Source organism: Schistocerca nitens, chromosome 1, assembly GCF_023898315.1.
Source record: "Schistocerca nitens isolate TAMUIC-IGC-003100 chromosome 1, iqSchNite1.1, whole genome shotgun sequence".
In the NCBI taxonomy this organism is placed as follows: domain Eukaryota; kingdom Metazoa; phylum Arthropoda; class Insecta; order Orthoptera; family Acrididae; genus Schistocerca; species Schistocerca nitens.
In genome coordinates this window covers 294708580-294728562 of record NC_064614.1, presented here as the reverse complement: position 1 = coordinate 294728562, position 19983 = coordinate 294708580, and positions in this window count along the sequence as shown.

Sequence of the window (19983 nt, the reverse complement as noted above, 5' to 3'; positions counted from 1 at the left end):
GGAGGTGTGGGGTGTCGCACTGTCCTGCTGCAATTGCCCAAGTTCGTTGGTGTTGGTGGTGGTGGTGGTTAGTGTTTAACGTCCCGTCGACAACGAGGTCATTAGAGACGGAGCGCAAGCTCGGGTTAGGGAAGTATTGGGAAGGAAATCGGCCGTGCCCTTTCAAAGGAACCATCCCGGCATTTGCCTGAAACGATTTAGGGAAATCACGGAAAACCTAAATCAGGATGGCCGGAGACGGGATTGAACCGTCGTCCTCCCGAATGCGAGAAGTTCGTTGGAGTGCACAATGAACATGAATGGATGCTTACGTACGTGTCACCTGTCAGAGTCGTATCTAAGCGTATCGAGGGTGCCATATCACTCCAACTGCACAAGCTCCACAGAGCCTCCACCAGCTTGAACAGTCCACTGGTTACATGAAGGGTTCATGGATTCTGAGGTTGTCTCCAAACCTGTACACGTCCATCCTCTCGATACAGTTTCAAACGAGACTCGTCCGACCAGGCAACGTGTTTCCAGTCATCAACAGTCAGGTGCCAGTGTTGACGGGCCTACGCAAAGCGTAAAGCTTTGTATCGTACATTCATCAAGGGTACACGAGTGGGCTTTCGGCTCCGAAAGCCCATATCGATGATGTTTCGTTGGATGGTTCGCACGCTGACACTTGTTGATGGCCCAACATTGAAATCTGCAGCAATTTGCGGAAGGGTTGCACTTCTGTCGTCGTTGGTCCCGTTCCTGAAGGATATTTTTCCGGCCGCAGCAACGTCGGAAATTTGATGTTTTACCACAATCTTTATATTCACGGTACACTCGCGAAATGGCCGCATGGGAAAATCCTCACTTCATCGCTACTTAGGATACGCTGTGCCCCATCGCTCGTGCGCCGACTGTAACACCACGTTCCAACTAACATAAATCTTCATAATCTGTCATTCTAGCAGCAGTAACCAACCTAACAACCGGGCCAGACACTTGCTGTTTTATATAGGCGTTGCCGACCGTGGCACCTTATTCTGCCTGTTTACGTTTCTCTGTATTTAAATATGCATGTCTATACCAGTTTCTTTGGTGCTTCAGTGTATAACACCCGTGTCATCAGTCATACCCAGCCACACTACGCTCTAATGTAACTGAAGACGATGTTTCTTCAAATTTGGTATTTGATGAAACCGGAAAAAGTGATGGAGTACCACATAGAACAGAAAGTCCTGATTATTTCTTTCCAGCTGTGCAATAAACATAAGAAACTCTGGCCCAGATTCATTTCGGTATATAACGGTCCAGTGTATATACACATAATCATAGATGCTATCGCATATGAAATTGAAACCTCTAAGTCGAGAAAGACAATCGGTGTGCATTACACATGCCACATCAAATCCTTTATTGAATGAGCAAGTTAGGTGGTGACAGCAAAGCAAGAGAAGGTTTGATAAGTAACTGTAATTTAGCAGAACACCACAGTGTTGCATTCCATGCAAGGAGAAGAACTATTTTAAAAGTCAACAATCAGCATGAAAAAGGGAAGTGTGGACGATGTGGTGCATGGTAGTAGTAACGCTCACTATCACACATCTACATAGTCGTTGCAGGAGTGTCCACTTAAGAAACATCTGGCTGCTGTGAGGGATGAAATACTGGGACTATTCCCCTTGTGACACATTCATTCTCCAATGATCGTTAAAGTCGTCTAATCATGAATTCGTTATAGGAGATTTGAGTTGAGATTTGTGCTTTTGTTTATTTCATCAACACAGACCTACTCATAGACGATGATTTGTGGATTTTTGTCCTTGCCAGTGATGTGAGTGGACGTATTTACAGTCGAATGTTATACGTGTTTATCGTTAGAGGGTACTGTATGCTCAAAATGAAACTACCAAAGAAAAGAACACTCAGCAACTATCCAATAGCCAGCGTCAAGATTTGATAATGTATAATATGTGCCGTTCTTGATTCATATTATGTTTTAGTAGTATTCAGGAGGATGGAAGTTCCATGTACCTGCAGACATCCAAAGATGAAGTGATGCAAAAGAGGAAGTGATGCACTGAACAAAAATTAATGAGGATAACGTCTCTGTCCAGTGCGTTATTGTTCAACTAGTCCATAAAATAGGTATTGCCCATTATCACTGTCATAGCACAGCTGAAACGACATCAGCGAACAGCACCAGTTACATCTACCTGAAGTTCGGGGTCTCTGATGACTTAATTATTTTTGAATACATTGTGTGAGTGAAGAGTGATCAATGTGTTACAAATATTTATTATAAAAAACAGTCTCGATCACAATTTATGTATTTGGTGACCGGTTTCGACCGCTACTGTGGTCATCTTCAGACCAATGAGTAAGAACCTCCTTCTGGTTCTTACTCATTGGTCTGAAGATGACCACAGTAGTGGTCGAAACCGGTCACCGTAAAAAATAAATTGTGATCAAGATTGTTTTTTATAGTAAAAAATCTCTGATAACTGCTGTTCCGGATCACACGCCTGCGGCCCAGGAACTACAGGCTGCAGAAGATTAGCCTCGACCATTCGAGAATGGTGATGTCACAGCTGCCGAGTCAGCTGTTTCTGAACTGTAAAGAACTAGAAGGAGGCCCACAGTGTACTCAGCACTACCTGTTCCAGCGTAGCAATGCTCCCACGCTTCACGAATCAGGGAGACTGCTGTGTAGGTCTATTCCACGTACCCTTTACGAGGTCCTATAATAATTGTATGTAACTATACTGGTACACGTGTGATGTTTAACGGAAGTCTCCTAAAAACAACAGATCAGGCTCACTTCAGTTGAATGTGATGGTATGATTATTCACTTAATGAATTTGTTGTCTTCTGCATTCATTGTTTCATGTATATTTTGCAAATTAATTATTTTGAATGTGCCAAATTTCATATTAGGTCATAAGAGTACCATCTACACACACCAATGATCTGAGCATATTTTAATGTTGCATCTGCTACAAACATCTTTTTTTCCACATACCATACAGCTTTTAAGTACACAGATCGTTACGAAGGACTACCTTCCATACAAAAATTTATTTAACAGTTATAGGAACATGGGTAGCCATAAGAAATTTTTCTGCTGATTCACCACTTTTATGTTCAATGTTTAGCGATCTTAATTGTCACAGTGTTCAACTTTGGATTTTGGACTGTTCAGTTTAAAGCTAAATTCAATTACAAGGGTGGCTATCATTGCACAAAGTTTCATTTTAAATGTATAAATGTAAGTCCAGAAAATGCACTACATGAGCTACACATGTCTTAGATACAAATATGAATTCCGACAACTATAGTGGTCCAGTCATGTGAATGGGGGAGGAGCCAATGTAAAATTTAGGCAGAGTAAATTCTGATGACATGCTGTTTGTCGCAATTACTCTGATCTGTAAATTGAGACTGGATACTAATTTGCTTGCTGCATTATTAGTAGTTATTGTTGAGATGGTACAACATTCTGCACACAGTCTAGTAGTAAAAATTAACTTTAGAGTGGACTCCTTGAATTAGATTGTAATGGAGTAAATGTGGTTTCAATAATCAAAGGTCAAATTAAGGAGAGCAGAGTTTCTTCAAACGTGTTAATTTGGACTGTCCTTGAGGCAGGCTATAAGTTGGACGATGTATTCGAGGTACTGGGGACAAAAATTTTGTTTGTGAGTGCCCTACTACCTAGCTTAAGAAGGTTACCCTCTATGGAAAAGTTTAAACAAAACGGGGTGAGTTGTGAATCGCGGACAGCATTCTGCATGTAGGTTTCATCAAAAATTAGAATATATCTGTCATTCCGAGTCTGATAACAGGGAAATTGGTATTAAATGTTATTGACATTATAAATCACATTGACTGGCAGTAGGATGACACGTGGAATTTGCGTTTCTGTCTTTATTAAATCGGTAACGGTTATTAATGGATTATGAATGTTTGAGGGCAGCGTGCGAGCATGCAGCTCATTGGGCTTGAAACAGATCAACATGTACGCTTCGATCAAGCAAGTCAGTGATCGGTGGATGAGACCGCTGCGTGGGTGGTGTAAATTTCTTGGAAGTGAAGTTGGTTTGCAACCCACAGGGGGTAGCTGGCAGTCGTTGGCTGGCTGTCTGCTTGCAGTCGTAAGAGAGGACAAAGTCAAGCCAGGCGGCAATACGACGCCGTGTGTAGGAGTCGGTGTGCCTTTTCTGGTTTTATGACTTCTTTTGAAGATGAGCGTCTGCCTTTTGTAGGAAGTGAGGGCCACAGATAATTAACTCTATCCTCTTGGTGTGCTTTTATGAATTTATCGAACCCAACTGCTGGCCTATGGATATTGGCAGAAGAACTTGCGGTTTGTCCGAAGGTGTGTGCCGTCAGATCGCAGCGCTGAAATGAATGCTTTTTGGTGGCAAGGGAGAGTTTCATGTTGCCATTGGAGCTAAAAGAACGCGCTATTTGTGACGGCATTCTCCATGGGAGGGAATCCTTGTGATTTGACCTCAGTGACTGCAATTTTGCGACTGGCGTCTGCCATCTTTTGGCAGCAGCAAATAGGCAAGGCTTAAACTAGCGCCGCGAGGGAAGCAGATCGTGGCCCAAAAGTGAGCGTCCGTATAGAATACGACTTAGAACGTCGTGTCGTGGGGTCCTGTTCGACTTGGTGCAGCAATGCGGTAGAGTCCCACAAAAGTGCTGACAACTTCGCGAAGGGGCAAGCACATCTGCAGTACAGCGGTTCTAGGCGCTTCAGTCTGGAACCGCGCGACCGCTACGGTCGCAGGTTCGAATCCTGCCTCGGGCATGGATTTGTGTGATGCCCTTAGGTTAGTTAGGATTAAGTAGTTCTAAGTTCTAGGGGACTGATGACCTCATATGTCAAGTCCCATAGTGCTCAGAGCCATTTGAACCATTTAGTACACAGCTCGACGCAGCCCAGTCATACTTAACGGTGAGCATAATTCACAGCACCGTCAGAGTATTTCAATTTCATTTCTCATCTCCTTTTGCACTGATAATGAAAGTGTGGGCTTCTGGGTTTTAGTTACCAACTTACAGTCACTGATCCGATAAAGGGTTACAGGATTACGCTACTGGCCATTAAAATTGCTACACCACGAAGAGGACGTGCTACAGACGCGAAATTTAACCGACAGGAAGAAGATGCTGTGATATGCAAATGATTAGCTTTTCAGAGCATTTACACAAGGTTGGCGCCGCTGGCGACACCTACAACGTGCTGACATGAGGAAAGTTTCCAACCCATTTCTGATACACAAACAGCAGTTGACCGGCGTTGCCTGGTGAAACGTTGTTGTGATGCCTCGTGTAAGGAGGAGAAATGCATACCATCACGTTTCCGACTTTGATAAAGTTCGGATTGTAGCCTATCGCGATTGCGGTTTATTATATCGCGACATTGCTGCTCGCTTTGGTCGAAATCCAATGACTGTTAGCAGAAGATGGAATCGGTGGGTTCAGGAGGGTAATGCGGAACGCTGTGCTGGACCCCAACGGCCTCGTATCACTAGCAGTCGAGATGACAGGCATCTTATCCGCATGGCTGTAACGGATCGTGCAGCCCCACCTCGATCCCTGAGTCAACAGATGGGGACGTTTGCAAGACAACAACCATCTGCACGAACAGTTCGACGACGTTTGCAGCAGCATGGACTATCAGCTCGGAGACCATGGCTGCGGTTACCCTTGGTGCTGCATCACAGACAGGAGCACCTGCGACGGTGTACTCAACGACGAACCTGGGTGCACGAATGGCAAAACGTCATTTTTTTCGGATGAATCTAGGTTCTGTTTACAGCATCATGATGATCGCATCCGTGTTTGGCGACATCGCGGTGATCGCAACCGTGTATTCGTCATCGCCATACTGGCGTATCACCCGGCGTGATGGTATGGGGAGCCATTGGTTACACGTCTCGGTCACGTCTTGTTTGCATTGACGGCACTTTGAACAGTGTACGTTACATTTCAGATGTGTTATGACCCGTGGCTGTACCCTTCAATCGATCCCTGCGAAACCATACATTTCAGCAGGATAATGCATGACCGCATGTTGCAGGTCCTGTACGGGCCTTTCTGGATACAGAAAATGTTCCACTGCTGTCCTGGCCAGCACATTCTCCACGTCCCTCACCAATTGAAAACGTCTGGTCAATGGCGGCCGAGCAACTGGCTTGTCACAATACGCCAGTCACTACACTTGATGAACTGTGGTACCGTGCTGAAGCTGCATGGGCAGCTGTAGCTGTACTTGCCATCCAAGCTCTGTTTGACTCAATGCCCAGGCGTATCAAGGCCGTTATTACGGCCAGAGGTGGTTGTTCTGGGTACTGATTACTCAGGATATATGCACCCAAATTGCGTGAAAATGTAATCACATGTCAGTTCTAGTATAATATATTTGTACACTGAGTACCCGTTTATCATCTTCATTTCTTCTTGGTGTAGCAATTTTAATGGCCAGTAGTGTAAATAGCTGTCAGTTATCGGACTTCGGGAGACAGTAAGTTCCTATGCAAATTTGCATAGATATGACTGTCACAAAGTATTCATATTATATGTTGATACCATAAATCCGTTTATGAATAAAAGTGAGTTTTGCATTTAATCACCGTTTCTGTTCGACACCTTCACGTCCTTTCATTTGTAGAATGTTAATCTGTGTCCAGGAAGATATCAGCGATCAGGTCAAAATCTGAACCAACATATTACTCCCATCAGATAGCGTTAGAGTGAAATATTGTGCAAATTCCCCACTTTAAGACCTTCACTTTTCTTTTTATTGAGTCATCAGTCCTCTGACTCATTTGATGTGGCCCTTCCACGACTTCGTCTTTTGTGTCAACATTTTCATTGCAGAGTAGCACTTGCAACCTAAATCCTCAATTATTACTGGATGCATTTCAATCTCTGTCTTTCTCTACAGTTTGTAGCCTTTACAGCTCCCTCTAATACCATAGCAGCTATTACCTGATGTGTTAACAGATGTCCTATCATCCTTTCCCTTCTTCCCGTCAGTGTTTTCCATATACTCGTTTCCTCTTCAATTCTGCACAGAACCTCCTCATTCATTACCATATCAGTCCACCTAATTTTCAACGTTCGTCTGTAGCATCACATCTCAAGTGCATCGATTCTCCGCTGTTCCGGTTTTCCCATAATCCAAGTCTCAATGTCACCCAATGTCGTGCGCCAAAAGTACGTTCTCCGAAAGTTCTTCCTCAAATTAAGACCTACGTTTATTACTCGTAGACTTCTATTGGCCAAGAATGCCCTTCTTGCCAGTGCTGGTCTATTTTTTAGGTCCTCCTTGCTCCGTCCGACATGGGTTGTTTTGCTGCCTAGGTAGGAGAATTCCTTAACTTTTTACCACCTCTTGATATTTAAGTTTTTCGCTGTTCTCATGGCTGATACTTTCCATGTTACCCATCTTTCTTCGACTTATTCTCAATCCTTCATATTGTGTGTTCATTAGACTGTTCATTCATTCAACAGATCCTGTAATTCTTACTCAATTTTACTAAAGACAGCACTGTCATCAGTCAATCTCATCACTGATGTTTTTTCACCTTGAATTTTAATTCCACTCTTGAACCTTTCTTTCACTTCCGTCATTGCTTCTTCGATGTACAGACTGAACAGTAGAGGCGAAAGACTTCATCTATATCTTACACCCTTTTTAATCCTTGCAATTCATTCTTTTGATGAGTTGACGACGAGGGAAACTGAAATAGCACGGTGGTCAGGATTTAATGTAACAGGTCGGAGAAGTAAATTTGAACAGGATCTAGTAGAGCTTATAAGGGGAATTTGATGCGTTAATACTAGAGTTGTAGTGCATACAGGGATGGGAAGACATCACATAAAGGCTTCTAAGCTGAAGAAAGTAAAACGGGACTAGTTCCATGTGTGGTGGTAGAATGTAAGTAAAATATGTAATGGGAGGATATTAAGTGGCTCGAAGGCACGGGCATTCTGAAAGATTGTTGTCACGGAACGGATTATATCTTCTGTGCTAAAAATGAGATTCAGGAAATTGTTAGAATGGAGAGATGTGGCTATGATAGAGATGCCGACAGATATTTCACGTTCTGCAGGAAGGGGTTTTGTAGGAACGTTGTTGTGGGATGGGGATTGCAATGTAGGGCAGTGTTTAAGGATATAACTGGATTTGGAATTGGGACAGACTGATGGGTTTTTGCGATGTGCTCTTAGGTGATAGTTTTACTTACGGTATTTTCACCAAGTGTATGCTTGGGCTTGGGATTGGATAGATTCTAAATGACGTCTGTATTTCGTATGGAAGGCCCAAAGTGTTATTAAGTAGTTAGTAGTGAATGGGGATTCAGAAAGTATGTGGACAAAGGAAGTGGGACTGGGATTGTTGCGGATGTGGTGGGCTTCTTAGATTCGGGGTTTAGCACGATAGTTTCTGCTCATCCTCATCCACATGTTGGGTTCTACCTCCTTAACTACAATAGTCATTGTCAGGAGGAGGACTGTAGGTAGGGGTGCTTAGGGCATAGAGGAGCAATAATGCATTGATGGAAATGTTATGCAAGGGAGTTGGCACAACAGGGCAGACTTGAATGTAGGTACCATGATCTTTATTGTTATGGAATCTTTGCTTGAAGTATGTTGAGTGTTGTTTGGGCCAGGGATATATCTTTTGATTTTCAATTATAACATCTTAGGGTTAAGGAACTTTAGCCCAGGTAGGATTGTGGGATCCACAGATATGGGTGGATTCCTTTGGTTCAGTGTTACTGGGTCGGTGTCAAGTATCTTTGGTTTCTTAGATGGATGAGGAGTTGAAAACTTGTTTTTTTATGTGATTTTGTTTTGGATACGGTTCTTGAGGAAAATGGTAATAGGGTTCCTGATGGAGACCATGCTATTGTTAGTACTGGTGTTGATGGTGATGAAGGTGATGAAACTGGTGGATGTGAGCAATGGTGCCAGTGGTAATACTGAAAATGGTTGGTGCAGCTATGGTTGGTGTGGTGTCACCGCCAGACACCACACTTGCTAGGTGGTAGCTTAAATCGGCCGCGGTCCATTAGTACATGTCGGACCCGCGTGTCGCCACTGTCAGGATCGCAGACCGAGCGCCCCCACACGGCAGGTCTCGAGAGACGTACTGGCACTCGCCCCAGTTGTACGACGACGTTGCTAGCGACTACACTGACGAAGCCTTTCTCTCATTTGCCGAGAGACAGTTAGAATAGCCTTCAGCTAAGTCCATGGCTACGACCTAGCAAGGCGCCATTAACCATATCTGGAGAGAGTCTCACTTGTATTATCAAGAGAAATGTACCACAATGAATTAAAGTTAAGTATACGAGAAGCTCCGTTCTTTTCTTTATAGCTTTCATCACGTATCCTGTTTCAGACTTAACGCCAGTCGGCGTGTGTGTACGCGTGCCTTTCGGTTACCCGTCACTGTGGACTGGCTGCCTTGTCAGCCCACTACAGTTGGTGCAGCTATTGTTGGTGGCGGAGTTACTGTTACTGTAAATGGGAACCAGAAGTTAGACGACTGAAGATCTGCTGTGATGACCACAACAGCTTACTAATCCTGAGAGCAGCCCAGGCAAGCTATTGGTTTAGTAATATATTTTTCGTGTGTCGACCGCAAAGTATTTTTATAAAAATATGACTGATTTCAATGCATTATGCATCATCATCAGATATAAAATACTTGGCTACGAACAGTATGTCAATGCGATTTAAGTACCATAATTAGCAGACTAAGATAAGACATAATCTGTTGATTATGATACTGCAGTTCACATTGACATACTATTCTTAGTCAAGCATTTTATATCTGTTGATGCTGCAAAACGCATTGAGACTGGTTACATGTTAATATAAATACTTTACGATCGAGCCAGAAAATTTTTGTACTAGTAGTGTTGTGATCGCTGCACCCTAGTGACAATGTCACCATTTCAGGTTATGTGATGTGTTGAGGAGGGAATCCATAAGCCTTAGAAGTACAAGTTCTATGAATCTGAAAGAGAGTCATACATTTTTTTACCTGAAAGGCATGCACATCAGACAGTGTTTCCCGCTCTCCTACTGCAGGTGCGATATTGTTTGTGTAGAGTACCGGCACGATAAAGAAAGATTGTCGTCCTGACTATTCATTAGAATACGCTGCCAGATTAAAAAGTGAAGCATCCAGAAGAGAAGGAGGAATTGAAATGGAACTTGACGGTTTGAGAGAGTATGTGGTTTTATTTCAGTGATTCCAGTATCTACTCAAATTTACAAGGAACTTGGCAGTAACAGCCAATTTATCAGTGTAGCGCTACTTACTCTCTGGCCTGAAAGCATGCGCTGACTCAATTGGGAAGGGTTTCATAAAGCTGTTGTCTCCTTTCCTGATGCAAAGTAGCCACCGAGCGAGGTGGCGCAGTGGTTAGCACACTGGACTCGCATTCGGGAGGACGACGGTTCAATCCCGTCTCCGGCCATCCTGATTTAGGTTTTCCGTGATTTCCCTAAATCGTTTCAGGCAAATGCCTGGATGGTTCCTTTGAAAGGGCACGGCCGATTTCCTTCCCAATCCTTCCCTAACCCGAGCTTGCGCTCCGTCTCTAATGACCTCGTTGTCGACGGGACGTTAAACACTAACTACCACCACCACCACCAAAGTAGCCCACAACTGTTGTAAATGGTCCTTGACATTCCGAATAGGGGACTGGGACGGAGAGCTGACGTCCGGGCTGGTTCTACACATGTACTATCAGCGACAAACATTGGGATTTTTCGGGCTGTGGTAGTACTTCACACAGACATGTGCCTTGCTAGGACAAGCACTGCTATACTGAAAAATGCCATCACGACACTGTCGCATGAGACGTAACACGTTCCCCACAACACGAAGCCATGAGTACCACTGCTGTGTGTCTCAAAAGCAATGGTAGGTAGAACCTATCCAAGATCGTAGCCATACTCGACGACTATGGCCATCCAGGATAATGGAGATTCATCGCCGAACACAATTCGACGCCATTCATAAAGAGTCCTTGCTTCCTAGTCTCTGCACAACCCTAAATACAGCCGTTTGTGTTGCGGTGATAACGGTAGACTACACATGGAACGTTAATTCACTAGTCTGACTGCTGCTATTCTCCGATCAATGGCAGAGGACGATAGAATTTTGCAGTGAGTTGTTCTCGGACAGAAGGTGTACATATTAAGGACTCACGATGTGCTTGGTGCCCAATAAAGCGATCCTCCGGTATGGAGATCAGAAGTGATCGAGTGGTACCTGGGCGACCAACATAGGGTCACTGTCACATCTGAGTGCTTCACAAACCTGGATTTTGCACGATTCGACCAACCAGCCAAATGGAGACCCACAATAAGGCGCCTTCCAAACTCTTCCAGGTGCTGATAACATAGCGTCAAACGAGTACGCGTCATCTACGTGTTCTTCACATTTGTGACACTGTTCACACGCCTTATACACACTTTGGGGCCTGGTAACAACATTAAACACGATTAACACTAATACCCTCTGGTGACAGTTTTACCTGACACACATAATTGCAACTGCAATCATTTACATACCTGTCGATGGTGCGTATATGTATAAAGTTATGTTGACAACCAACCATATCTTTTGGGTGCTTTACTTTTAGTCAGGCAGTACAGTTACATCCTGCATTCGATCCATCACGTACTTTTGAAGAGTAACCTATCTAAGGAACATCAATTTTTGTACAATATTTCCTATCGCCGATTCATTATGCTATGGACTGTACAAAGTACTGCAACTTCCAGGGTGAATGTTCACGCTACAGTCTATGTCCGAGGTTAATGTGCAATAATCGCACACAGATGGCAGGTAACAGCACTAAACAGTGGAGGGTATATAAAGCGTGGTGCGGAGATGAGAAAAATACTGCTCAGTTTGTAGACTGTTCGCATGCCGCCGTGGTTAATTAATACCATAAGTGGCAAAATGGCGTTATTCCAAATGGCGCCGAGGCAAGAGTGGTTCACCACAGGCCACAAATTACAGCGGCGTTCATCAGCTGTGGAGATGTGTACATGCGAATAGTCAAGCAATTGTTGAACAACCGACCGACCAAATGAACTAAGAGGTTTCTTGTTGCAGTCTTCAGTCCAGAAACCGGTTTGATGCAGCTCTCCATGCTACTCTATTCTGTGCACGCTTCTTCATCTGCGAGAGCCTACTGCAACCTACATCCTTCTGAATCTGGTTAGTGTATTCATCTCTTGGTCTCCCTCTACGATTTTTACCCTCCACACTGCCCTCCAATACTATATTGGTGATCCCTTGATGCCTCAGAACATGTCCTACCAACCGATCCCTTCCTCTAGTCAAGGTGTGCCACAAATTTCTCTTCTCTCCAATTCTATTCAAAACCTCCTCATTAGTTATGGAATCTACCCATCTAATCTTCAGCATTCTTCTGTAGCACCACATTTCGAAAGCTTCTATTCTCTTCTTGTCTGAACTATTTATCGTCCACGTTTCACTTCCATACATGGCCACACTCCATACAAATACTTTCAGAAACGACTTCCTGACACTTAAATCTATACTCAATGTTAACAAATTTCTCTTCTTCAGAAACGCTTTCCTTGCCATTGCCAGTCTACATTTTATATTCTCTCTGCTTGAACCATCATCAGTTATTTTGCTCCCCAAATAGTAAAACTCATTTACTACTTTAAGCGTCTCATTTCCTAATCTAATACCCTCAGCATCACCCGATTTAATTCAACTAGATTCCATTATCCTCGTTTTTCTTTTGTTGATGTCCATCTTATATCCTCCTTTGAAGACACTGTCCATTCCGTTTAGCTGCTCTTCCAGGTCCTTTGCTGTCTCTGACAGAAATACAATGTCATCGGCGAACTTCAAAGTTTTTATTTCTTCTCCATGGATTTTAATTCCTTCTCCGAATTTTTCTTTTGTTTCCTTTACTGCTTGCTCAATATACAGATTGAATAACATCGTGGATAGGCTACAACCCTGTCTCACTCCCTTCCCAGCCACTGCTCCCCTTTCTTGTTCCTCGACTCTTATAACTGCCATCTGGTTTCTGTACAAATTGTAAATAGCCTTTCGCTCCCTGCATTTTACCCCTACCACCTTCAGAATTCGAAACAGAGTATTCCTGTCAACGTGGTCAAAAGCTTTCTCTAAGTCTAGGAATGCTAGAAACGTAGGTTTGCCTTTCCTTAATCTATTTTCTAAGATAAGTCGTAAGGTCAGTATTGCCTCACGTATTCCAACATTTCTACGGAATCCAAACTGATCTTCCCCGAGGTCGGCATTCGTCTGTAAAGAATTCGTGTTAGTATTTTGCAGCCATGACTTATTAAACTCATAGTTCGGTAATTTTCACATTTGTCAACACTTGCTTTCTTTGGGATTGGAATTATTATATTGTTCTTGAAGTCTGAGGGTATTTCGCCTATCTCATACGTCTTGCTCACCAGATGGTACAGTTTTGTCAGTGCTCGGTCAAACCCTTCACGCAGCATCATGTCTCCCATTTCATCTTCATCTAGATCCTCTTCCATTTCCAAAATATTGTGATGTACTCAAGTACATCGCCCTTGTACAGACTCTCTATATACTCCTGAGCCAACAGTATGTCCTGGACTACCGTTTAGTGCACGATGCTGGGTATGGGCCTCTGCAGCAGGCGCCTTGTTCATGCGCCGACGAAGGGTGATGGCGACGTGTAATCCTTTCAGATGATTCAAGTTTTATGTTCCATCAGACACGTGGCTGTTGCTGTTTATGGCGTGAAACGGCTGAAACCAAACAGTATGCAACAATCTTCTGGAGGGTCCAGGTCAGAGGAGGGAGCGTTATGATCTTAGGAGTATTTTCGTAGCATTCCCTGGGTGTTCTCGTCAGTCTGGAAAGGCACACTGGATCATCACAATTTCGGGATCACATCCGCACCTATAAACAGTTTGTTATTTCTCGGCATGATGGCATCTACTAGCAGAACAGTGCAACATGTCGCACAGATGACAGTGTTCATGCTTGGTTCGAAGAGCACCAGGATAAGTTTACCGTACTCCCCTGGTCACCAAACTGCCCACGTTTAAATTAAATGGAGAATCTGGGGGGTCACGTCGATGGGGCTGGTCGTGCATGGCTCCACATCCCTGTCGGTACCTTCCAGAACATCGCTGACTCTCTTCCTCGCGACAGCCTGCGCTGCAAAAGGTGGTTATTCAAGCTTTTGACAGGTGGTCAATGAATACATCTAAAATGTAGAATTAGATAGGTAATCTAGAATGACCATCAGGCAGCACGTTTTAAAGCAGGTTGGCACAGAGAAATTTCATACGCACAGACAGGAAAAAATCGCAACACCAGAAAATAATTAGTGCAGAGTAATGAAATTTCGGGAATACATTTATTTAGGTAGCATGTTTCAGTGATTAACACTGCAAGAGCACAGGTTAATGTAAGCGCGAAATAAGCCATTGCAAGTGTGAAATGCTGGTACATTAATAACCAGTGTAACCGCCAGACTGTTGAATGCAAACATAAATATGTGCTTGCATCGTGTTTTACAGGCGCTGAATGTCAGTTTGTGGTATGGAATTTCAAGTCTTTTGCACTTGGCTATCTATACAGAGACAGTTAATGCTGTTTGTGGACGATCCTGGAGTTGTCGTTCGATGATGTCCAATATGTGCTCGATTGGAGACAGATCTGATAATCGAACAGTCCAAGGTAACATGAAGACACTCTGTAGAACATGTTCGATTACAGCCGTGGGCTGTGGGAAATCGTTATCCTGCTGGAAAAAAAGTCTGAAATACTGTTTTTGAATGGCAACACAACATGTCGAATCACCGTATTGAGTTTTAGATTTGCAGTCAGGATGCGTGGGATAACTACGAGAGTGCTCCTGCCGGCATACGAAATCGCACCCCAGCCCATAACTCCAGGTGTAGGTGGAGTGTGTCTAACATGCAGATATATTGGTTGTAGGCCCTCAGGTGTCCTGTGCAACGTCCCCTTTGAACAATTTTACACGACTGTGCTTTAACTGACACACAATATTTTGTTAGCGCAACGCAATCTGACTTTCAAAAATCCCTACCTAAGAATGGGCTCTGACTAACATTAAACTATACCTTTCACAAATCACTTACCTCACAAAAATCTTCGCTACTCAAGCTACTGCAATACAGCGAGCGCCACTACTGCCAGCTAAATAAAAGATTCAAAGTACTGAAGGCACTAACTACTGATAGGCATAGTTAGCAAATGAAAGATTTTGATAGAGAACAAACAATGTATTTACCTCAATAGTCATAATATATATATAGCAGTTCATGACAAATTTCAAAACTCCGCCCAATTATACACGACTGTGCTTAAACTGACACACAATATTTTTAGCGCAACGCAATCTGACTTCCAAAAATACCTACAAAAGAATGGCCCTGACTAACATTAACCTATACCTTTCACAAATCACTAACCTCACAAAAAATCTTCGCTACTCAAGCTACTGCAATACAGCGAGCGCCACTACTGCCAGCTAAATAAAAGATTCAAACTACTGAAGGCACTAACTACTGATAGGCATAGTTAGCAAATGAAAGATTTTAATAGAGAACAAACAATGTATTTACCTTAATGATGTTGAAAACTCATAATATACATAACAGATCATTGTATATCTTACAAATTTCCAAACTCCGCCATCTCTCTCCCCACATCCACCACTGCTGGCGGCTCACCTCCAACTGCGCAACGCTACGCGCTGTTCACAGCCAGCTACCTAACACTACAATGGCGAGTATTACAACAATGCAAAGCAGCCACAGACTGCACACAGCACAGCCAGTGATTTTCATACAGAGGTGGCGTTACCAATAAAAAAACCTAAACAGCCTACTTACACCCGCTTCTGACTAAAACATGGCCATCACTGGCACTCAGGCAGAACCACCTTTCATCTGAAAACACCTTGCCCGTCACCCCCGCCCCCCTCCCTCCTAATGAGGTCTAGGTTGACATCAGTGAAGTCGTGTGAGATAGTGGTTTTCGATCAGTGGAACGCGCGCTACATGTCGTCTGGCTCGGAGCTGCCCCTGAATTAAGTGATTTATAACAGTTCGTTGTGTCACTGTGATGCCAACTGCTGCTCAAATTGTTGCTGCACATGCAGTACGATGCGCCAGAGCCATATGCCAAACACAGTGGCCTTCCCTCTCGATCATACGGAGTCCGCTCTTCTCGCGACCATACATCCTCGTGAGCACTGCTGCCAGCAAAAATGTACAGTGATTGCATTCATGCCAAGTCCTGTAAATCGCAGAAAGAACATCCAGCTTCTCGTATCCCTATGACACGAGTCAGTGAGGTGTTGGTTATGGCTTTCTTTGTCGCCTTAAAGGCATTGTATTGTATGAACTGGAGACCTAGAAACGACGGAGAGGCTTCGTCCACCCGGTAGCCACAGTGGTACACAACCCCACAACAGGCTATAGCAGTCCACTCACCCCTCCGCCGCCCCATGCCGAACCCAGGGTTATTGTGCGGTTCGGCCCCCAGTGGACCCCCTCCCCCCCGTCCCCCCTTCCCCCCCTCCGGGAACGTCACACACCAGACGAGTGTAGCCCCAATTTATGAGTGGTAGAGTGATTATGGTGTACTCTTACGTGGAGAAAGTCTTCGCGCAGCAATCGCCGACATAGTGTAACTGAGGCGGAATAAGGGGAACCAGCCCTCATTCGCCGAGGCAAATGGAAAACCGCCTTGAAAACCATCAATAGACTGGCCGGTTCGCCGGACCCCGACACTAATCCGCCGGGCGGATTCGTGGCGGGGGCCGGCACGTGTTCTCGCCAGGAAAGCAGTGTATTAGATTTCACGGCTAACCGGGCGGGCTGCCTTAAAGGCATTCTTGACTAACATCAACTCACCACGTCCAGTCTAAAAGATAACTAATGCTCACGACCGTTACAGCGTGCATTTAAAGCAAACATCATAGTAGAGCTACTAGCATCACTCTTATGCGACAGGCGCACAATTTCAATAGACATCACCTTCCTTTATGTCGCACAACTCCTTCGCGGTGTTGCGATTTTTTTACGTGTACTAACTGTCATTCTAAGACAAAGGCGCACTTTAAACAAGAATGAAGCGGTTTGATATTATGATTGGTTTACGTTTCACAGTAAGAGTCGTTTTGACCTTCATAATAAGATTTTTCGCTTTTTTTCCCAGGTAATCAGGAACGAATGCAAACGGTATCGATTATACGACGATATGATCCATGTTATGAGTGCTGGTATTTATGGCAAATAAAAATGGTATCACGTGCGTTGCGAATCTCAAATCATATGGTTCAAATGGCTCTAAGCACTATGGGACTTAAATCTGAGATCATCAGTCCCCTAGAGTTAGAACTACTTAAACCTAACTAACCTAAGGACATCACACACATCAATGCCAGAAACAGGATGCGACTGTAGCAGCAACGCGGTTCCAGACTGAAGCGCCTAGAACCACTCGGCCACCACGACCGGCTGCGGATCTCAAATTCTAAGCGCCTAGAACCACTCGGTCACAGCGGCCGGCTACAGATCTCAAATTTTATTATGTGGCGCGTTAAAGATAACATTTCGTAGTTTATTACAAAACCACCGATCAAGTGATAGGGCTGAATCATAAAGAGATTAGTTGCTCATATGCACCATCCAGTCCACTACTGGGCTTACTTTCTCTTTATCTGAAAATTTTACTCGTCTTCTACATTTAAAATACATGATAACAATTATTGAAGTACATGAAAAAAACCTAAATTAGTTACAAACTATGGCGTTCATACACTTTATTCAGCACGTTAACGTCACTGCAGATATTCAGCTTTAGGATATGACATGTTCGATATCCCAGCCGCCGCTGGCGATGATGTGGCACAGACGAATAGCGAAATTCTGCACGACCCGCTGAAATGTCGGAACATCGATGCTGTCGATGAGCTCCTGAATGGTTGTTTTCAGCTCAACAATGATTTTGGGGTTATTGCTGTACACATAGTCTTTAATATAGTCCCACAGAAAGGAGTCGCATGTGTTCAGACCCAGAGAATATGGCGGCCAATCGAGGTCCACTCCAGTGGCCTCTGGGTACCCCAGAGCTAGAATACGGTCCCCAGAGTGCTTCTCCAGGACATCCAACACTCTCCTGCTTCGACGGGGTCGAGTTCCGTCTTGAATGAACCACATTTTATCGAGATCAGGATTACTTTGTATAGTGGGGATGAAATCATCTTTCAAAACCTTCACGTACCGTTCGGTAGTCACCGTGCCGTCAAGGAATATCACACCGATTATTCCGTGACTGGACATTGCACACCATACAGCCACCCGTTGAGGGTGAAGTGACTTATCGATCTTGAAATATGGATTCTCAGTCCCCCAGATGCCCCAATTTTTTACTGACGAGCCCATCCAAATGAAACTGGGCTCCATCGCTAAACCAAACCATGCATGCGCATACTAATTACCATCATTCCCCGCGGCCAACCGTGCAGTTTGAACGTCCTAACGCAAACCGTTCAAAAGTTATGACGATTTTATTTCATATAGTTCGATAATTGTCACCCTGTACAAAAGCAGTGAATTGTAGAGTCGTCCCACACCCTCATGTGTTACTTCCTTTGTTGTTGATTCACTCATTCACTGCCACCAATGCTATAAAGTGAAGTTAAAATTACAGTCATGCTCATAAATTAAGGAAAATTGCTGAATGTGATGCCACACAACGTGGCGCAACACAAAACTGGTGCTAATAGCATAGGCACATAGGGAACACACACCACACAGATCTGTAAGTCCACGGTATTGGTGATAAGTTGAGAAAACCGTCTCGAAACATATGTGCTACAAAACGCTTCTGTTTCCTGCGCATGTCCCACGACATCAATACGGATATGATCAACATGCACACGTACACAGGCCGCACAACGGGTTAGTATACTCTGGATCAGGTGGTCGAGCAGCTGCTGGGGTATAGCCTCCCATTCTTACACCATTGCCTGTCGGAGCTCCTGAAGTGTCGTAGGGGTTGGAAGACGTGCAGTGATACATCGACCGAGAGCATCCCAGACGTGCCCGATGGGGTTTAGGTCTGGAGAACAGGCAGGCCACTCCATTCGCCTCATACCTTCTGTTTCAAGGTACTCCTTCACGATGGCAGCTCGGTGGTGCCGTGCGTTATCATCCGTCAGGAGGAGGGTGGGATCCACTGCACCCCTGAAAAGGGGGACATACTGGTGAAAAATGAGGTCCCTATACACCTGACCTGTTACAGCTCCTCTGTCAAAGATATGTAGTGGTGTTCGTGCACCAATCATAAACCCAGCCCACACCATCAAACCACGACCTCCATACAGGTCCCTTTCAAGGAGATTAAACGGTTGGTATCTGGCTCCTGGTTCACGCCAGATGAAAACCCGGCGAGAATCACTGTTCAGACCATACTTGGACTCGTCCGTGAACATAACCTGGGACCACTGTTCCAATGAGCATGTACTGTGTTCTTGACACCAGGCTTTATAGGCTCTCCTGTGACTAGGGGTCAGTGGAATGTACCTTGCAGGTCTCTAGGCAAACGAACCATGTCTCTTCAGTCGTCTGTAGACTGTATGTCTGGAGACAACAGTTCCAGTGGCTGCGGTAAGGTCCCGAGAATGGCTACCTGGAGTATTCCGTGGCCGTCTGCGGGCACTGATGGTGAGATATCAGTCTTCTTGTGATATTGTGCATTGTGGACGTCCAGTACTGTAGCGCAGGGCAAATGCACCGCATGGTCATACCCCGAGGTGATTTAAACCCTCAAACCACCCACCAGAGCGTTGTTTCACCATGTATCGGAATTATCCTTAATTTATGAGCATGAGTGTAGTAACGAAAAAACCAGTCCATCATTTCTCCTCC